Source organism: Schistocerca gregaria, chromosome 9, assembly GCF_023897955.1.
Source record: "Schistocerca gregaria isolate iqSchGreg1 chromosome 9, iqSchGreg1.2, whole genome shotgun sequence".
Lineage (NCBI taxonomy): Eukaryota > Metazoa > Arthropoda > Insecta > Orthoptera > Acrididae > Schistocerca > Schistocerca gregaria.
The window spans coordinates 55,540,532-55,561,905 of record NC_064928.1 but is presented as its reverse complement, the minus strand read 5'-3'; the positions used below and the strand labels follow the sequence as shown (position 1 = coordinate 55,561,905).

At 49.4% G+C, this 21,374-nt stretch overlaps 1 non-coding gene across 1 annotated transcript; it reads left to right on the top strand.

Moving 5' to 3' along the window:
• Positions 1-12,395: 12,395 nt before the first annotated feature.
• Positions 12,396-12,468, top strand: Trnat-agu (transfer RNA threonine (anticodon AGU)). The gene has a single exon. It is a non-coding gene; the product is annotated as a tRNA-Thr (tRNA).
• Positions 12,469-21,374: the final 8,906 nt, after the last annotated feature.

Below are 21,374 nucleotides of genomic sequence, written 5' to 3'. Positions count from 1 at the left end.
CGAACTCTATTTTCGACGTTATGCGTGCCACTTTCATTGTGGCCAACTACGATTCGATACAGAATGCACGAAACCTGAAAGACACCCTCACTGATACATAGAGAGTAGGATTCGTCTGCGGAATAATTGGAGTGCAAGGGTCTGTGACGTTGATATGGCTTTATGTAGCACTATTAGTCACCGGGGGGGTGGGCGTAGCTCAGGTGGTAGAGTGCTCGGTTGGCGTGCGAGAGGTACTGGGATCGATACCCAGCGCCTCCAGAATTTTTAACACACCTACATTCGCACCTTGCCATGCAAGTGGAATGATTCACAACTAGCAGAGGTGTCTAGGCAGATACAAGCGAACGATTAGCATCCACAATTGGCAAGCGTGCTTTTATTCGTGCGCAGGAAGCACCCTCCTCCCACACCTACACTTAATTTAGAAACAGTACAAGTGTTCCCATAATATTCTCAAGCCTACGTCGGAAAGATATGCCTTTTGCCGAGTTCACGTAAATCCCACTGTACGTTCCCATTCTTTGCGTGCAGTCGGCTGCTACTGGTGTTGCTGGTTGTGACTGCTGATAACAGATGCCGTAGCAATCAATTCATGGAGTGAATTGTATGTTTTGAGATAGTCTGTCTCTGACAAGCAAGCGCAGGTGATATAGGTGCGAACACAGGAAGCTTGCAGCCCCTCGCTGCCTGCAGACACAGAGCAGCCACACTGAGAGAGCTGCCTAAGCCGTAGGCGAAATGTGCTCATTCGCTTTGGCGCGACGTCGAACTATAAATAAGGCTGCCACTAGCGTGAGCGTTGCGTGAGCGTCGTGTAAAGTCGGAAAAGTCGGCTGCATGGGTGATTGCCAAGTTTGGGGAGCGTTTCGGAGTATGATCAGTGCAATGGAGACGCGGAAACTTGTTGTGGCCCAGTGTTTTGCAGTTGGACGACAAGAGTGGTACACAGTAGCAAAGAGCGAGGCACTGAGATGGCATGAACAATGCAGTGCACAATGGGGCTCGAGATGTGCTTGTTATCTCAGGTGCTGTGTGATTGTCGACAAGGAGTGAAATGGACCAATTTGTGACCGCCCTTTCAATTTAAGACGTTAAAAACAGACGGAATTTGCATTCGTAATACCAGAGCATCGAAACTACTTGGAAATCTTGTGTATATGAACGTGTCCGCGCCTTTGTACTCTGGTACCTTCGCCGCTACAAACCAACCAACCATCGTGTCCGTGCACATCAGAGTCGCAAAGAATGGAGAATAGGCAGGCTTTGTCGTGTGTGCAGCCGTAGCTCACTTGGCAGATCGTTCGCTTAGTGTGTGAAAGGTCTCGGGTTCAAGCCCCGGCGCCTACATGTTTTGTGGTCAGTGCATGGTAAGTGCTGGTCACGGCGAACCTACAGGCACGCAAGAAGTTGCAAAACCAGCGTCACAGACTGATATGATGTGTACTGACATAAGGAGAGCAAGATGTAAGTGTGGGGACCAGCTGTTATCGAGGTGTCATCGAGTGCAGATCTGTCTAAGGTATCAAGGCTTAACGTCATTGAAGTCTAGAGAGTGGACAACACGTTCGTCATACTCAGAGCGATGTCCGAACTCTATTTTCGACGTTATGCGTGCCACTTTCATTGTGGCCAACTACGATTCGATACAGAATGCACGAAACCTGAAAGACACCCTCACTGATACATAGAGAGTAGGATTCGTCTGCGGAATAATTGGAGTGCAAGGGTCTGTGACGTTGATATGGCTTTATGTAGCACTATTAGTCACCGGGGGGGTGGGCGTAGCTCAGGTGGTAGAGCGCTCGGTTGGCGTGCGAGAGGTACTGGGATCGATACCCAGCGCCTCCAGAATTTTTAACACACCTACATTCGCACCTTGCCATGCAAGTGGAATAATTCACAACTAGCAGAGGTGTCTAGGCAGATACAAGCGAACGATTAGCATCCACAATTGGCAAGCGTGCTTTTATTCGTGCGCAGGAAGCACCCTCCTCCCACACCTACACTTAATTTAGAAACAGTACAAGTGTTCCCATAATATTCTCAAGCCTACGTCGGAAAGATATGCCTTTTGCCGAGTTCACGTAAATCCCACTGCACGTTCCCATTCTTTGCGTGCAGTCGGCTGCTACTGGTGTTGCTGGTTGTGACTGCTGATAACAGATGCCGTAGCAATCAATTCATGGAGTGAATTGTATGTTTTGAGATAGTCTGTCTCTGACAAGCAAGCGCAGGTGATATAGGTGCGAACACAGGAAGCTTGCAGCCCCTCGCTGCCTGCAGACACAGAGCAGCCACACTGAGAGAGCGGCCTAAGCCGTAGGCGAAATGTGCTCATTCGCTTTGGCGCGACGTCGAACTATAAATAAGGCTGCCACTAGCGTGAGCGTTGCGTGAGCGTCGTGTAAAGTCGGAAAAGTCGGCTGCATGGGTGATTGCCAAGTTTGGGGAGCGTTTCGGAGTATGATCAGTGCAATGGAGACGCGGAAACTTGTTGTGGCCCAGTGTTTTGCAGTTGGACGACAAGAGTGGTACACAATAGCAAAGAGCGAGGCACTGAGATGGCATGAACAATGCAGTGCACAATGGGGCTCGAGATGTGCTTGTTATCTCAGGTGCTGTGTGATTGTCGACAAGGAGTGAAATGGACCAATTTGTGACCGCCCTTTCAATTTAAGACGTTAAAAACAGACGGAATTTGCATTCGTAATACCAGAGCATCGAAACTACTTGGAACTCTTGTGTATATGAACGTGTCCGCGCCTTTGTACTCTGGTACCTTCGCCGCTACAAACCAACCAACCATCGTGTCCGTGCACATCAGAGTCGCAAAGAATGGAGAATAGGCAGGCTTTGTCGTGTGTGCAGCCGTAGCTCAGTTGGCAGATCGTTCGCTTAGTGTGTGAAAGGTCTCGGGTTCAAGCCCCGGCGCCTACATGTTTTGTGGTCAGTGCATGGTAAGTGCTGGTCACGGCGAACCTACAGGCACGCAAGAAGTTGCAAAACCAGCGTCACAGACTGATATGATGTGTACTGACATAAGGAGAGCAAGATGTAAGTGTGGGGACCGGCTGTTATCGAGGTGTCATCGAGTGCAGATCTGTCTAAGGTATCAAGGCTTAACGTCATTGAAGTCTAGAGAGTGGACAACACGTTCGTCATACTCAGAGCGATGTCCGAACTCTATTTTCGACGTTATGCGTGCCACTTTCATTGTGGCCAACTACGATTCGATACAGAATGCACGAAACCTGAAAGACACCCTCACTGATACATAGAGAGTAGGATTCGTCTGCGGAATAATTGGAGTGCAAGGGTCTGTGACGTTGATATGGCTTTATGTAGCACTATTAGTCACCGGGGGGGTGGGCGTAGCTCAGGTGGTAGAGCGCTCGGTTGGCGTGCGAGAGGTACTGGGATCGATACCCAGCGCCTCCAGAATTTTTAACACACCTACATTCGCACCTTGCCATGCAAGTGGAATGATTCACAACTAGCAGAGGTGTCTAGGCAGATACAAGCGAACGATTAGCATCCACAATTGGCAAGCGTGCTTTTATTCGTGCGCAGGAAGCACCCTCCTCCCACACCTACACTTAATTTAGAAACAGTACAAGTGTTCCCATAATATTCTCAAGCCTACGTCGGAAAGATATGCCTTTTGCCGAGTTCACGTAAATCCCACTGTACGTTCCCATTCTTTGCGTGCAGTCGGCTGCTACTGGTGTTGCTGGTTGTGACTGCTGATAACAGATGCCGTAGCAATCAATTCATGGAGTGAATTGTATGTTTTGAGATAGTCTGTCTCTGACAAGCAAGCGCAGGTGATATAGGTGCGAACACAGGAAGCTTGCAGCCCCTCGCTGCCTGCAGACACAGAGCAGCCACACTGAGAGAGCTGCCTAAGCCGTAGGCGAAATGTGCTCATTCGCTTTGGCGCGACGTCGAACTATAAATAAGGCTGCCACTAGCGTGAGCGTTGCGTGAGCGTCGTGTAAAGTCGGAAAAGTCGGCTGCATGGGTGATTGCCAAGTTTGGGGAGCGTTTCGGAGTATGATCAGTGCAATGGAGACGCGGAAACTTGTTGTGGCCCAGTGTTTTGCAGTTGGACGACAAGAGTGGTACACAGTAGCAAAGAGCGAGGCACTGAGATGGCATGAACAATGCAGTGCACAATGGGGCTCGAGATGTGCTTGTTATCTCAGGTGCTGTGTGATTGTCGACAAGGAGTGAAATGGACCAATTTGTGACCGCCCTTTCAATTTAAGACGTTAAAAACAGACGGAATTTGCATTCGTAATACCAGAGCATCGAAACTACTTGGAAATCTTGTGTATATGAACGTGTCCGCGCCTTTGTACTCTGGTACCTTCGCCGCTACAAACCAACCAACCATCGTGTCCGTGCACATCAGAGTCGCAAAGAATGGAGAATAGGCAGGCTTTGTCGTGTGTGCAGCCGTAGCTCAGTTGGCAGATCGTTCGCTTAGTGTGTGAAAGGTCTCGGGTTCAAGCCCCGGCGCCTACATGTTTTGTGGTCAGTGCATGGTAAGTGCTGGTCACGGCGAACCTACAGGCACGCAAGAAGTTGCAAAACCAGCGTCACAGACTGATATGATGTGTACTGACATAAGGAGAGCAAGATGTAAGTGTGGGGACCAGCTGTTATCGAGGTGTCATCGAGTGCAGATCTGTCTAAGGTATCAAGGCTTAACGTCATTGAAGTCTAGAGAGTGGACAACACGTTCGTCATACTCAGAGCGATGTCCGAACTCTATTTTCGACGTTATGCGTGCCACTTTCATTGTGGCCAACTACGATTCGATACAGAATGCACGAAACCTGAAAGACACCCTCACTGATACATAGAGAGTAGGATTCGTCTGCGGAATAATTGGAGTGCAAGGGTCTGTGACGTTGATATGGCTTTATGTAGCACTATTAGTCACCGGGGGGGTGGGCGTAGCTCAGGTGGTAGAGCGCTCGGTTGGCGTGCGAGAGGTACTGGGATCGATACCCAGCGCCTCCAGAATTTTTAACACACCTACATTCGCACCTTGCCATGCAAGTGGAATAATTCACAACTAGCAGAGGTGTCTAGGCAGATACAAGCGAACGATTAGCATCCACAATTGGCAAGCGTGCTTTTATTCGTGCGCAGGAAGCACCCTCCTCCCACACCTACACTTAATTTAGAAACAGTACAAGTGTTCCCATAATATTCTCAAGCCTACGTCGGAAAGATATGCCTTTTGCCGAGTTCACGTAAATCCCACTGCACGTTCCCATTCTTTGCGTGCAGTCGGCTGCTACTGGTGTTGCTGGTTGTGACTGCTGATAAGAGATGCCGTAGCAATCAATTCATGGAGTGAATTGTATGTTTTGAGATAGTCTGTCTCTGACAAGCAAGCGCAGGTGATATAGGTGCGACACAGGAAGCTTGCAGCCCCTCGCTGCCTGCAGACACAGAGCAGCCACACTGAGAGAGCGGCCTAAGCCGTAGCGAAATGTGCTCATTCGCTTTGGCGCGACGTCGAACTATAAATAAGGCTGCCACTAGCGTGAGCGTTGCGTGAGCGTCGTGTAAAGTCGGAAAAGTCGGCTGCATGGGTGATTGCCAAGTTTGGGGAGCGTTTCGGAGTATGATCAGTGCAATGGAGACGCGGAAACTTGTTGTGGCCCAGTGTTTTGCAGTTGGACGACAAGAGTGGTACACAATAGCAAAGAGCGAGGCACTGAGATGGCATGAACAATGCAGTGCACAATGGGGCTCGAGATGTGCTTGTTATCTCAGGTGCTGTGTGATTGTCGACAAGGAGTGAATGGACCAATTTGTGACCGCCCTTTCAATTTAAGACGTTAAAAACAGACGGAATTTGCATCGTAATACCAGAGCATCGAAACTACTTGGAACTCTTGTGTATATGAACGTGTCCGCGGCCTTTGTACTCTGGTACCTTCGCGCTACAAACCAACCAACCATCGTGTCCGTGCACATCAGAGTCGCAAAGAATGGAGAATAGGCAGGCTTTGTCGTGTGTGCAGCCGTAGCTCAGTTGGCAGATCGTTCGCTAGTGTGTGAAAGGTCTCGGGTTCAAGCCCCGGCGCCTACATGTTTTGTGGTCAGTGCATGGTAAGTGCTGGTCACGGCGAACCTACAGGCACGCAAGAAGTTGCAAAACCAGCGTCACAGACTGATATGATGTGTACTGACATAAGGAGAGCAAGATGTAAGTGTGGGGACCGGCTGTTATCGAGGTGTCATCGAGTGCAGATCTGTCTAAGGTATCAAGGCCTTAACGTCATTGAAGTCTAGAGAGTGGACAACACGTTCGTCATACTCATAGCGATGTCCGAACTCTATTTTCCGACGTTATGCGTGCCACTTTCATTGTGGCCAACTACGATTCGATACAGAATGCACGAAACCTGAAAGACACCCTCACTGATACATTAGAGAGTAGGAATTCGTCTGCGGAATAATTGGAGTGCAAGGGTCTGTGACGTTGAAATGGCTTTATGTAGCACTATTAGTCACCGGGGGGGTGGGCGTAGCTCAGGTGGTAGAGCGCTCGGTTGGCGTGCGAGAGGTACTGGGATCGATACCCAGCGCTCCAGAATTTTTAACACACCTACATTCGCACCTTGCCATGCAAGTGGAATGATTCACAACTAGCAGAGGTGTTAGGCAGATACAAGCGAACGATTAGGCATCCACAATTGGCAAGCGTGCTTTTATTCGTGCGCAGGAAGCACCCTCCTCCCACACCTACACTTAATTTAGAAACAGTACAAGTGTTCCCATAATATTCTCAAGCCTACGTCGGAAAGATATGCCTTTTGCCGAGTTCACGTAAATCCCACTGTACGTTCCCATTCTTTGCGTGCAGTCGGCTGCTACTGGTGTTGCTGGTTGGTGACTGCTGATAACAGATGCCGTAGCAATCAATTCATGGAGTGAATTGTATGTTTTGAGATAGTCTGTCTCTGACAAGCAAGCGCAGGTGATATAGGTGCGAACACAGGAGCTTGCAGCCCCTCGCTGCCTGCAGACACAGAGCAGCCACACTGAGAGAGCTGCCTAAGCCGTAGGCGAAATGTGCTCATTCGCTTTGGCGCGACGTCGAACTATAAATAAGGCTGCCACTAGCGTGAGCGTTGCGTGAGCGTCGTGTAAAGTCGGAAAAGTCGGGCTGCATGGGTGATTGCCAAGTTTGGGGGAGCGTTTCGGAGTATGATCAGTGCAATGGAGACGCGGAAACTTGTTGTGGCCCAGTGTTTTGCAGTTGGACGACAAGAGTGGTACACAGTAGCAAAGAGCGAGGCACTGAGATGGCAATGAACAATGCAGTGCACAATGGGGCTCGAGATGTGCTTGTTATCTCAGGTGCTGTGTGATTGTCGACAAGGAGTGAAATGGACCAATTTGTGACCGCCCTTTCAATTTAAGACGTTTAAAAACAGACGGAATTTGCATTCGTAATACCAGAGCATCGAAACTACTTGGAAATCTTGTGTATATGAACGTGTCCGCGCCTTTGTACTCTGGTACCTTCGCCGCTACAAACCAACCAACCATCGTGTCCGTGCACATCAGAGTCGCAAAGAATGGAGAATAGGCAGGCTTTGTCGTGTGTGCAGCCGTAGCTCAGTTGGCAGATCGTTCGCTTAGTGTGTGAAAGGTCTCGGGTTCAAGCCCCGGCGCCTACATGTTTTGTGGTCAGTGCATGGTAAGTGCTGGTCACGGCGAACCTACAGGCAACACGCGATCTAGTGTAGCGTCACAGACTGATATGATGTGTACTGACATAAGGAGAGCAAGATGTAAGTGTGGGGACCAGCTGTTATCGAGGTGTCATCGAGTGCAGATCTGTCTAAGGTATCAAGGCTTAACGTCATTGAAGTCTAGAGAGTGGACAACACGTTCGTCATACTCAGAGCGATGTCCGAACTCTATTTTCGACGTTATGCGTGCCACTTTCATTGTGGCCAACTACGATTCGATACAGAATGCACGAAACCTGAAAGACACCCTCACTGATACATAGAGAGTAGGATTCGTCTGCGGAATAATTGGAGTGCAAGGGTCTGTGACGTTGATATGGCTTTATGTAGCACTATTAGTCACCGGGGGGGTGGGCGTAGCTCAGGTGGTAGAGCGCTCGGTTGGCGTGCGAGAGGTACTGGGATCGATACCCAGCGCCTCCAGAATTTTTAACACACCTACATTCGCACCTTGCCATGCAAGTGGAATAATTCACAACTAGCAGAGGTGTCTAGGCAGATACAAGCGAACGATTAGCATCCACAATTGGCAAGCGTGCTTTTATTCGTGCGCAGGAAGCACCCTCCTCCCACACCTACACTTAATTTAGAAACAGTACAAGTGTTCCCATAATATTCTCAAGCCTACGTCGGAAAGATATGCCTTTTGCCGAGTTCACGTAAATCCCACTGCACGTTCCCATTCTTTGCGTGCAGTCGGCTGCTACTGGTGTTGCTGGTTGTGACTGCTGATAACAGATGCCGTAGCAATCAATTCATGGAGTGAATTGTATGTTTTGAGATAGTCTGTCTCTGACAAGCAAGCGCAGGTGATATAGGTGCGAACACAGGAAGCTTGCAGCCCCTCGCTGCCTGCAGACACAGAGCAGCCACACTGAGAGAGCGGCCTAAGCCGTAGGCGAAATGTGCTCATTCGCTTTGGCGCGACGTCGAACTATAAATAAGGCTGCCACTAGCGTGAGCGTTGCGTGAGCGTCGTGTAAAGTCGGAAAAGTCGGCTGCATGGGTGATTGCCAAGTTTGGGGAGCGTTTCGGAGTATGATCAGTGCAATGGAGACGCGGAAACTTGTTGTGGCCCAGTGTTTTGCAGTTGGACGACAAGAGTGGTACACAGTAGCAAAGAGCGAGGCACTGAGATGGCATGAACAATGCAGTGCACAATGGGGCTCGAGATGTGCTTGTTATCTCAGGTGCTGTGTGATTGTCGACAAGGAGTGAAATGGACCAATTTGTGACCGCCCTTTCAATTTAAGACGTTAAAAACAGACGTAATTTGCATTCGTAATACCAGAGCATCGAAACTACTTGGAACTCTTGTGTATATGAACGTGTCCGCGCCTTTGTACTCTGGTACCTTCGCCGCTACAAACCAACCAACCATCGTGTCCGTGCACATCAGAGTCGCAAAGAATGGAGAATAGGCAGGCTTTGTCGTGTGTGCAGCCGTAGCTCAGTTGGCAGATCGTTCGCTTAGTGTGTGAAAGGTCTCGGGTTCAAGCCCCGGCGCCTCCATGTTTTGTGGTCAGTGCATGGTAAGTGCTGGTCGCGGCGAACCTAAAGGCACGCAAGAAGTTGCAAAACCAGCGTCACAGACTGATATGATGTGTACTGACATAAGGAGAGCAAGATGTAAGTGTGGGGACCGGCTGTTATCGAGGTGTCATCGAGTGCAGATCTGTCTAAGGTATCAAGGCTTAATGTCATTTAAGTCTAGAGAGTGGACAACACGTTCGTCATACTCAGAGCGATGTCCGAACTCTATTTTCGACGTTATGCGTGCCACTTTCATTGTGGCCAACTACGATTCGATACAGAATGCACGAAACCTGAAAGACACCCTCACTGATACATAGAGAGTAGGATTTGTCTGCGGAATAATGGGAGTGCAAGGGTCTGTGACGTTGATATGGCTGTATGTAGCACTGTTAGTCATCGGGGGGGTGGGCGTAGCTCAGGTGGTAGAGCGCTCGGTTGGCGTGCGAGAGGTACTGGGATCGATACCCAGCGCCTCCAGAATTTTTAACACACCTACATTCGCACCTTGCCATGCAAGTGGAATAATTCACAACTAGCAGAGGTGTCTAGGCAGATACAAGCGAACGATTAGCATCCACAATTGGCAAGCGTGCTTTTATTCGTGCGCAGGAAGCACCCTCCTCCCACACCTACACTTAATTTAGAAACAGTACAAGTGTTCCCATAATATTCTCAAGCCTACGTCGGAAAGATATGCCTTTTGCCGAGTTCACGTAAATCCCACTGCACGTTCCCATTCTTTGCGTGCAGTCGGCTGCTACTGGTGTTGCTGGTTGTGACTGCTGATAACAGATGCCGTAGCAATCAATTCATGGAGTGAATTGTATGTTTTGAGATAGTCTGTCTCTGACAAGCAAGCGCAGGTGATATAGGTGCGAACACAGGAAGCTTGCAGCCCCTCGCTGCCTGCAGACACAGAGCAGCCACACTGAGAGAGCGGCCTAAGCCGTAGGCGAAATGTGCTCATTCGCTTTGGCGCGACGTCGAACTATAAATAAGGCTGCCACTAGCGTGAGCGTTGCGTGAGCGTCGTGTAAAGTCGGAAAAGTCGGCTGCATGGGTGATTGCCAAGTTTGGGGAGCGTTTCGGAGTATGATCAGTGCAATGGAGACGCGGAAACTTGTTGTGGCCCAGTGTTTTGCAGTTGGACGACAAGAGTGGTACACAGTAGCAAAGAGCGAGGCACTGAGATGGCGTGAACAATGCAGTGCACAATGGGGCTCGAGATGTGCTTGTTATCTCAGGTGCTGTGTGATTGTCGACAAGGAGTGAAATGGACCAATTTGTGACCGCCCTTTCAATTTAAGACGTTAAAAAACAGACGGAATTTGCATTCGTAATACCAGAGCATCGAAACTACTTGGAAATCTTGTGTATAACACGCGATCTAGTGTTTGTACTCTGGTACCTTCGCCGCTACAAACCAACCAACCATCGTGTCCGTGCACATCAGAGTCGCAAAGAATGGAGAATAGGCAGGCTTTGTCGTGTGTGCAGCCGTAGCTCAGTTGGCAGATCGTTCGCTTAGTGTGTGAAAGGTCTCGGGTTCAAGCCCCGGCGCCTACATGTTTTGTGGTCAGTGCATGGTAAGTGCTGGTCACGGCGAACCTACAGGCACGCAAGAAGTTGCAAAACCAGCGTCACAGACTGATATGATGTGTACTGACATAAGGAGAGCAAGATGTAAGTGTGGGGACCAGCTGTTATCGAGGTGTCATCGAGTGCAGATCTGTCTAAGGTATCAAGGCTTAACGTCATTGAAGTCTAGAGAGTGGACAACACGTTCGTCATACTCAGAGCGATGTCCGAACTCTATTTTCGACGTTATGCGTGCCACTTTCATTGTGGCCAACTACGATTCGATACAGAATGCACGAAACCTGAAAGACACCCTCACTGATACATAGAGAGTAGGATTCGTCTGCGGAATAATTGGAGTGCAAGGGTCTGTGACGTTGATATGGCTTTATGTAGCACTGTTAGTCACCGGGGGGGTGGGCGTAGCTCAGGTGGTAGAGCGCTCGGTTGGCGTGCGAGAGGTACTGGGATCGATACCCAGCGCCTCCAGAATTTTTAACACACCTACATTCGCACCTTGCCATGCAAGTGGAATAATTCACAACTAGCAGAGGTGTCTAGGCAGATACAAGCGAACGATTAGCATCCACAATTGGCAAGCGTGCTTTTATTCGTGCGCAGGAAGCACCCTCCTCCCACACCTACACTTAATTTAGAAACAGTACAAGTGTTCCCATAATATTCTCAAGCCTACGTCGGAAAGATATGCCTTTTGCCGAGTTCACGTAAATCCCACTGCACGTTACCATTCTTTGCGTGCAGTCGGCTGCTACTGGTGTTGCTGGTTGTGACTGCTGATAACAGATGCCGTAGCAATCAATTCATGGAGTGAATTGTATGTTTTGAGATAGTCTGTCTCTGACAAGCAAGCGCAGGTGATATAGGTGCGAACACAGGAAGCTTGCAGCCCCTCGCTGCCTGCAGACACAGAGCAGCCACACTGAGAGAGCGGCCTAAGCCGTAGGCGAAATGTGCTCATTCGCTTTGGCGCGACGTCGAACTATAAATAAGGCTGCCACTAGCGTGAGCGTCGTGTAAAGTCGGAAAAGTCGGCTGCATGGGTGATTGCCAAGTTTGGGGAGCGTTTCGGAGTATGATCAGTGCAATGGAGACGCGGAAACTTGTTGTGGCCCAATGTTTTGCAGTTGGACGACAAGAGTGGTACACAGTAGCAAAGAGCGAGGCACTGAGATGGCATGAACAATGCAGTGCACAATGGGGCTCGAGATGTGCTTGTTATCTCAGGTGCTGTGTGATTGTCGACAAGGAGTGAAATGGACCAATTTGTGACCGCCCTTTCAATTTAAGACGTTAAAAACAGACGGAATTTGCATTCGTAATACCAGAGCATCGAAACTACTTGGAAATCTTGTGTATATGAACGTGTCCGCGCCTTTGTACTCTGGTACCTTCGCCGCTACAAACCAACCAACCATCGTGTCCGTGCACATCAGAGTCGCAAAGAATGGAGAATAGGCAGGCTTTGTCGTGTGTGCAGCCGTAGCTCAGTTGGCAGATCGTTCGCTTAGTGTGTGAAAGGTCTCGGGTTCAAGCCCCGGCGGCTACATGTTTTGTGGTCAGTGCATGGTAAGTGCTGGTCACGGCGAACCTACAGGCACGCAAGAAGTTGCAAAACCAGCGTCACAGACTGATATGATGTGTACTGACATAAGGAGAGCAAGATGTAAGTGTGGGGACCAGCTGTTATCGAGGTGTCATCGAGTGCAGATCTGTCTAAGGTATCAAGGCTTAACGTCATTGAAGTCTAGAGAGTGGACAACACGTTCGTCATACTCAGAGCGATGTCCGAACTCTATTTTCGACGTTATGCGTGCCACTTTCATTGTGGCCAACTACGATTCGATACAGAATGCACGAAACCTGAAAGACACCCTCACTGATACATAGAGAGTAGGATTCGTCTGCGGAATAATTGGAGTGCAAGGGTCTGTGACGTTGATATGGCTTTATGTAGCACTGTTAGTCACCGGGGGGGTGGGCGTAGCTCAGGTGGTAGAGCGCTCGGTTGGCGTGCGAGAGGTACTGGGATCGATACCCAGCGCCTCCAGAATTTTTAACACACCTACATTCGCACCTTGCCATGCAAGTGGAATAATTCACAACTAGCAGAGGTGTCTAGGCAGATACAAGCGAACGATTAGCATCCACAATTGGCAAGCGTGCTTTTATTCGTGCGCAGGAAGCACCCTCCTCCCACACCTACACTTAATTTAGAAACAGTACAAGTGTTCCCATAATATTCTCAAGCCTACGTCGGAAAGATATGCCTTTTGCCGAGTTCACGTAAATCCCACTGCACGTTACCATTCTTTGCGTGCAGTCGGCTGCTACTGGTGTTGCTGGTTGTGACTGCTGATAACAGATGCCGTAGCAATCAATTCATGGAGTGAATTGTATGTTTTGAGATAGTCTGTCTCTGACAAGCAAGCGCAGGTGATATAGGTGCGAACACAGGAAGCTTGCAGCCCCTCGCTGCCTGCAGACACAGAGCAGCCACACTGAGAGAGCGGCCTAAGCCGTAGGCGAAATGTGCTCATTCGCTTTGGCGCGACGTCGAACTATAAATAAGGCTGCCACTAGCGTGAGCGTCGTGTAAAGTCGGAAAAGTCGGCTGCATGGGTGATTGCCAAGTTTGGGGAGCGTTTCGGAGTATGATCAGTGCAATGGAGACGCGGAAACTTGTTGTGGCCCAGTGTTTTGCAGTTGGACGACAAGAGTGGTACACAGTAGCAAAGAGCGAGGCACTGAGATGGCATGAACAATGCAGTGCACAATGGGGCTCGAGATGTGCTTGTTATCTCAGGTGCTGTGTGATTGTCGACAAGGAGTGAAATGGACCAATTTGTGACCGCCCTTTCAATTTAAGACGTTAAAAACAGACGGAATTTGCATTCGTAATACCAGAGCATCGAAACTACTTGGAACTCTTGTGTATATGAACGTGTCCGCGCCTTTGTACTCTGGTACCTACGCCGCTACAAACCAACCAACCATCGTGTCCGTGCACATCAGAGTCGCAAAGAATGGAGAATAGGCAGGCTTTGTCGTGTGTGCAGCCGTAGCTCAGTTGGCAGATCGTTCGCTTAGTGTGTGAAAGGTCTCGGGTTCAAGCCCCGGCGCCTCCATGTTTTGTGGTCAGTGCATGGTAAGTGCTGGTCGCGGCGAACCTAAAGGCACGCAAGAAGTTGCAAAACCAGCGTCACAGACTGATATGATGTGTACTGACATAAGGAGAGCAAGATGTAAGTGTGGGGACCGGCTGTTATCGAGGTGTCATCGAGTGCAGATCTGTCTAAGGTATCAAGGCTTAATGTCATTTAAGTCTAGAGAGTGGACAACACGTTCGTCATACTCAGAGCGATGTCCGAACTCTATTTTCGACGTTATGCGTGCCACTTTCATTGTGGCCAACTACGATTCGATACAGAATGCACGAAACCTGAAAGACACCCTCACTGATACATAGAGAGTAGGATTTGTCTGCGGAATAATGGGAGTGCAAGGGTCTGTGACGTTGATATGGCTGTATGTAGCACTGTTAGTCATCGGGGGGGTGGGCGTAGCTCAGGTGGTAGAGCGCTCGGTTGGCGTGCGAGAGGTACTGGGATCGATACCCAGCGCCTCCAGAATTTTTAACACACCTACATTCGCACCTTGCCATGCAAGTGGAATAATTAACAACTACCAGAGGTGTCTAGGCAGATACAAGCGAACGATTAGCATCCACAATTGGCAAGCGTGCTTTTATTCGTGCGCAGGAAGCACCCTCCTCCCACACCTACACTTAATTTAGAAACAGTACAAGTGTTCCCATAATATTCTCAAGCCTACGTCGGAAAGATATGCCTTTTGCCGAGTTCACGTAAATCCCACTGCACGTTCCCATTCTTTGCGTGCAGTCGGCTGCTACTGGTGTTGCTGGTTGTGACTGCTGATAAGAGATGCCGTAGCAATCAATTCATGGAGTGAATTGTATGTTTTGAGATAGTCTGTCTCTGACAAGCAAGCGCAGGTGATATAGGTGCGAACACAGGAAGCTTGCAGCCCCTCGCTGCCTGCAGACACAGAGCAGCCACACTGAGAGAGCTGCCTAAGCCGTAGGCGAAATGTGCTCATTCGCTTTGGCGCGACGTCGAACTATAAATAAGGCTGCCACTAGCGTGAGCGTTGCGTGAGCGTCGTGTAAAGTCGGAAAAGTCGGCTGCATGGGTGATTGCCAAGTTTGGGGAGCGTTTCGGAGTATGATCAGTGCAATGGAGACGCGGAAACTTGTTGTGGCCCAGTGTTTTGCAGTTGGACGACAAGAGTGGTACACAGTAGCAAAGAGCGAGGCACTGAGATGGCATGAACAATGCAGTGCACAATGGGGCTCGAGATGTGCTTGTTATCTCAGGTGCTGTGTGATTGTCGACAAGGAGTGAAATGGACCAATTTGTGACCGCCCTTTCAATTTAAGACGTTAAAAACAGACGGAATTTGCATTCGTAATACCAGAGCATCGAAACTACTTGGAAATCTTGTGTATATGAACGTGTCCGCGCCTTTGTACTCTGGTACCTTCGCCGCTACAAACCAACCAACCATCGTGTCCGTGCACATCAGAGTCGCAAAGAATGGAGAATAGGCAGGCTTTGTCGTGTGTGCAGCCGTAGCTCAGTTGGCAGATCGTTCGCTTAGTGTGTGAAAGGTCTCGGGTTCAAGCCCCGGCGCCTACATGTTTTGTGGTCAGTGCATGGTAAGTGCTGGTCACGGCGAACCTACAGGCACGCAAGAAGTTGCAAAACCAGCGTCACAGACTGATATGATGTGTACTGACATAAGGAGAGCAAGATGTAAGTGTGGGGACCAGCTGTTATCGAGGTGTCATCGAGTGCAGATCTGTCTAAGGTATCAAGGCTTAACGTCATTGAAGTCTAGAGAGTGGACAACACGTTCGTCATACTCAGAGCGATGTCCGAACTCTATTTTCGACGTTATGCGTGCCACTTTCATTGTGGCCAACTACGATTCGATACAGAATGCACGAAACCTGAAAGACACCCTCACTGATACATAGAGAGTAGGATTCGTCTGCGGAATAATTGGAGTGCAAGGGTCTGTGACGTTGATATGGCTTTATGTAGCACTGTTAGTCACCGGGGGGGTGGGCGTAGCTCAGGTGGTAGAGCGCTCGGTTGGCGTGCGAGAGGTACTGGGATCGATACCCAGCGCCTCCAGAATTTTTAACACACCTACATTCGCACCTTGCCATGCAAGTGGAATAATTCACAACTAGCAGAGGTGTCTAGGCAGATACAAGCGAACGATTAGCATCCACAATTGGCAAGCGTGCTTTTATTCGTGCGCAGGAAGCACCCTCCTCCCACACCTACACTTAATTTAGAAACAGTACAAGTGTTCCCATAATATTCTCAAGCCTACGTCGGAAAGATATGCCTTTTGCCGAGTTCACGTAAATCCCACTGCACGTTCCCATTCTTTGCGTGCAGTCGGCTGCTACTGGTGTTGCTGGTTGTGACTGCTGATAAGAGATGCCGTAGCAATCAATTCATGGAGTGAATTGTATGTTTTGAGATAGTCTGTCTCTGACAAGCAAGCGCAGGTGATATAGGTGCGAACACAGGAAGCTTGCAGCCCCTCGCTGCCTGCAGACACAGAGCAGCCACACTGAGAGAGCTGCCTAAGCCGTAGGCGAAATGTGCTCATTCGCTTTGGCGCGACGTCGAACTATAAATAAGGCTGCCACTAGCGTGAGCGTTGCGTGAGCGTCGTGTAAAGTCGGAAAAGTCGGCTGCATGGGTGATTGCCAAGTTTGGGGAGCGTTTCGGAGTATGATCAGTGCAATGGAGACGCGGAAACTTGTTGTGGCCCAGTGTTTTGCAGTTGGACGACAAGAGTGGTACACAGTAGCAAAGAGCGAGGCACTGAGATGGCATGAACAATGCAGTGCACAATGGGGCTCGAGATGTGCTTGTTATCTCAGGTGCTGTGTGATTGTCGACAAGGAGTGAAATGGACCAATTTGTGACCGCCCTTTCAATTTAAGACGTTAAAAACAGACGGAATTTGCATTCGTAATACCAGAGCATCGAAACTACTTGGAAATCTTGTGTATATGAACGTGTCCGCGCCTTTGTACTCTGGTACCTTCGCCGCTACAAACCAACCAACCATCGTGTCCGTGCACATCAGAGTCGCAAAGAATGGAGAATAGGCAGGCTTTGTCGTGTGTGCAGCCGTAGCTCAGTTGGCAGATCGTTCGCTTAGTGTGTGAAAGGTCTCGGGTTCAAGCCCCGGCGCCTACATGTTTTGTGGTCAGTGCATGGTAAGTGCTGGTCACGGCGAACCTACAGGCACGCAAGAAGTTGCAAAACCAGCGTCACAGACTGATATGATGTGTACTGACATAAGGAGAGCAAGATGTAAGTGTGGGGACCAGCTGTTATCGAGGTGTCATCGAGTGCAGATCTGTCTAAGGTATCAAGGCTTAACGTCATTGAAGTCTAGAGAGTGGACAACACGTTCGTCATACTCAGAGCGATGTCCGAACTCTATTTTCGACGTTATGCGTGCCACTTTCATTGTGGCCAACTACGATTCGATACAGAATGCACGAAACCTGAAAGACACCCTCACTGATACATAGAGAGTAGGATTCGTCTGCGGAATAATTGGAGTGCAAGGGTCTGTGACGTTGATATGGCTTTATGTAGCACTGTTAGTCACCGGGGGGGTGGGCGTAGCTCAGGTGGTAGAGCGCTCGGTTGGCGTGCGAGAGGTACTGGGATCGATACCCAGCGCCTCCAGAATTTTTAACACACCTACATTCGCACCTTGCCATGCAAGTGGAATAATTCACAACTAGCAGAGGTGTCTAGGCAGATACAAGCGAACGATTAGCATCCACAATTGGCAAGCGTGCTTTTATTCGTGCGCAGGAAGCACCCTCCTCCCACACCTACACTTAATTTAGAAACAGTACAAGTGTTCCCATAATATTCTCAAGCCTACGTCGGAAAGATATGCCTTTTGCCGAGTTCACGTAAATCCCACTGCACGTTCCCATTCTTTGCGTGCAGTCGGCTGCTACTGGTGTTGCTGGTTGTGACTGCTGATAACAGATGCCGTAGCAATCAATTCATGGAGTGAATTGTATGTTTTGAGATAGTCTGTCTCTGACAAGCAAGCGCAGGTGATATAGGTGCGAACACAGGAAGCTTGCAGCCCCTCGCTGCCTGCAGACACAGAGCAGCCACACTGAGAGAGCGGCCTAAGCCGTAGGCGAAATGTGCTCATTCGCTTTGGCGCGACGTCGAACTATAAATAAGGCTGCCACTAGCGTGAGCGTCGTGTAAAGTCGGAAAAGTCGGCTGCATGGGTGATTGCCAAGTTTGGGGAGCGTTTCGGAGTATGATCAGTGCAATGGAGACGCGGAAACTTGTTGTGGCCCAGTGTTTTGCAGTTGGACGACAAGAGTGGTACACAGTAGCAAAGAGCGAGGCACTGAGATGGCATGAACAATGCAGTGCACAATGGGGCTCGAGATGTGCTTGTTATCTCAGGTGCTGTGTGATTGTCGACAAGGAGTGAAATGGACCAATTTGTGACCGCCCTTTCAATTTAAGACGTTAAAAACAGACGGAATTTGCATTCGTAATACCAGAGCATCGAAACTACTTGGAAATCTTGTGTATATGAACGTGTCCGCGCCTTTGTACTCTGGTACCTTCGCCGCTACAAACCAACCAACCATCGTGTCCGTGCACATCAGAGTCGCAAAGAATGGAGAATAGGCAGGCTTTGTCGTGTGTGCAGCCGTAGCTCAGTTGGCAGATCGTTCGCTTAGTGTGTGAAAGGTCTCGGGCTCAAGCCCCGGCGCCTACATGTTTTGTGGTCAGTGCATGGTAAGTGCTGGTCACGGCGAACCTACAGGCATGCAAGAAGTTGCAAAACCAGCGTCACAGACTGATATGATGTGTACTGACATAAGGAGAGCAAGATGTAAGTGTGGGGACCAGCTGTTATCGAGGTGTCATCGAGTGCAGATCTGTCTAAGGTATCAAGGCTTAACGTCATTGAAGTCTAGAGAGTGGACAACACGTTCGTCATACTCAGAGCGATGTCCGAACTCTATTTTCGACGTTATGCGTGCCACTTTCATTGTGGCCAACTACGATTCGATACAGAATGCACGAAACCTGAAAGACACCCTCACTGATACATAGAGAGTAGGATTCGTCTGCGGAATAATTGGAGTGCAAGGGTCTGTGACGTTGATATGGCTTTATGTAGCACTATTAGTCACCGGGGGGGTGGGCGTAGCTCAGGTGGTAGAGCGCTCGGTTGGCGTGCGAGAGGTACTGGGATCGATACCCAGCGCCTCCAGAATTTTTAACACACCTACATTCGCACCTTGCCATGCAAGTGGAATAATTCACAACTAGCAGAGGTGTCTAGGCAGATACAAGCGAACGATTAGCATCCACAATTGGCAAGCGTGCTTTTATTCGTGCGCAGGAAGCACCCTCCTCCCACACCTACACTTAATTTAGAAACAGTACAAGTGTTCCCATAATATTCTCAAGCCTACGTCGGAAAGATATGCCTTTTGCCGAGTTCACGTAAATCCCACTGCACGTTCCCATTCTTTGCGTGCAGTCGGCTGCTACTGGTGTTGCTGGTTGTGACTGCTGATAACAGATGCCGTAGCAATCAATTCATGGAGTGAATTGTATGTTTTGAGATAGTCTGTCTCTGACAAGCAAGCGCAGGTGATATAGGTGCGAACACAGGAAGCTTGCAGCCCCTCGCTGCCTGCAGACACAGAGCAGCCACACTGAGAGAGCGGCCTAAGCCGTAGGCGAAATGTGCTCATTCGCTTTGGCGCGATGTCGAACTATAAATAAGGCTGCCACTAGCGTGAGCGTCGTGTAAAGTCGGAAAAGTCGGCTGCATGGGTGATTGCCAAGTTTGGGGAGCGTTTCGGAGTATGATCAGTGCAATGGAGACGCGGAAACTTGTTGTGGCCCAGTGTTTTGCAGTTGGACGACAAGAGTGGTACACAGTAGCAAAGAGCGAGGCACTGAGATGGCATGAACAATGCAGTGCACAATGGGGCTCGAGATGTGCTTGTTATCTCAGGTGCTGTGTGATTGTCGACAAGGAGTGAAATGGACCAATTTGTGACCGCCCTTTCAATTTAAGACGTTAAAAACAGACGTAATTTGCATTCGTAATACCAGAGCATCGAAACTACTTGGAACTCTTGTGTATATGAACGTGTCCGCGCCTTTGTACTCTGGTACCTTCGCCGCTACAAACCAACCAACCATCGTGTCCGTGCACATCAGAGTCGCAAAGAATGGAGAATAGGCAGGCTTTGTCGTGTGTGCAGCCGTAGCTCAGTTGGCAGATCGTTCGCTTAGTGTGTGAAAGGTCTCGGGTTCAAGCCCCGGCGCCTCCATGTTTTGTGGTCAGTGCATGGTAAGTGCTGGTCGCGGCGAACCTAAAGGCACGCAAGAAGTTGCAAAACCAGCGTCACAGACTGATATGATGTGTACTGACATAAGGAGAGCAAGATGTAAGTGTGGGGACCGGCTGTTATCGAGGTGTCATCGAGTGCAGATCTGTCTAAGGTATCAAGGCTTAATGTCATTGAAGTCTAGAGAGTGGACAACACGTTCGTCATACTCAGAGCGATGTCCGAACTCTATTTTCGACGTTATGCGTGCCACTTTCATTGTGGCCAACTACGATTCGATACAGAATGCACGAAACCTGAAAGACACCCTCACTGATACATAGAGAGTAGGATTTGTCTGCGGAATAATGGGAGTGCAAGGGTCTGTGACGTTGATATGGCTGTATGTAGCACTGTTAGTCATCGGGGGGGTGGGCGTAGCTCAGGTGGTAGAGCGCTCGGTTGGCGTGCGAGAGGTACTGGGATCGATACCCAGCGCCTCCAGAATTTTTAACACACCTACATTCGCACCTTGCCATGCAAGTGGAATAATTCACAACTAGCAGAGGTGTCTAGGCAGATACAAGCGAACGATTAGCATCCACAATTGGCAAGCGTGCTTTTATTCGTGCGCAGGAAGCACACTCCTCCCACACCTACACTTAATTTAGAAACAGTACAAGTGTTCCCATAATATTCTCAAGCCTACGTCGGAAAGATATGCCTTTTGCCGAGTTCACGTAAATCCCACTGCACGTTCCCATTCTTTGCGTGCAGTCGGCTGCTACTGGTGTTGCTGGTTGTGACTGCTGATAACAGATGCCGTAGCAATCAATTCATGGAGTGAATTGTATGTTTTGAGATAGTCTGTCTCTGACAAGCAAGCGCAGGTGATATAGGTGCGAACACAGGAAGCTTGCAGCCCCTCGCTGCCTGCAGACACAGAGCAGCCACACTGAGAGAGCGGCCTAAGCCGTAGGCGAAATGTGCTC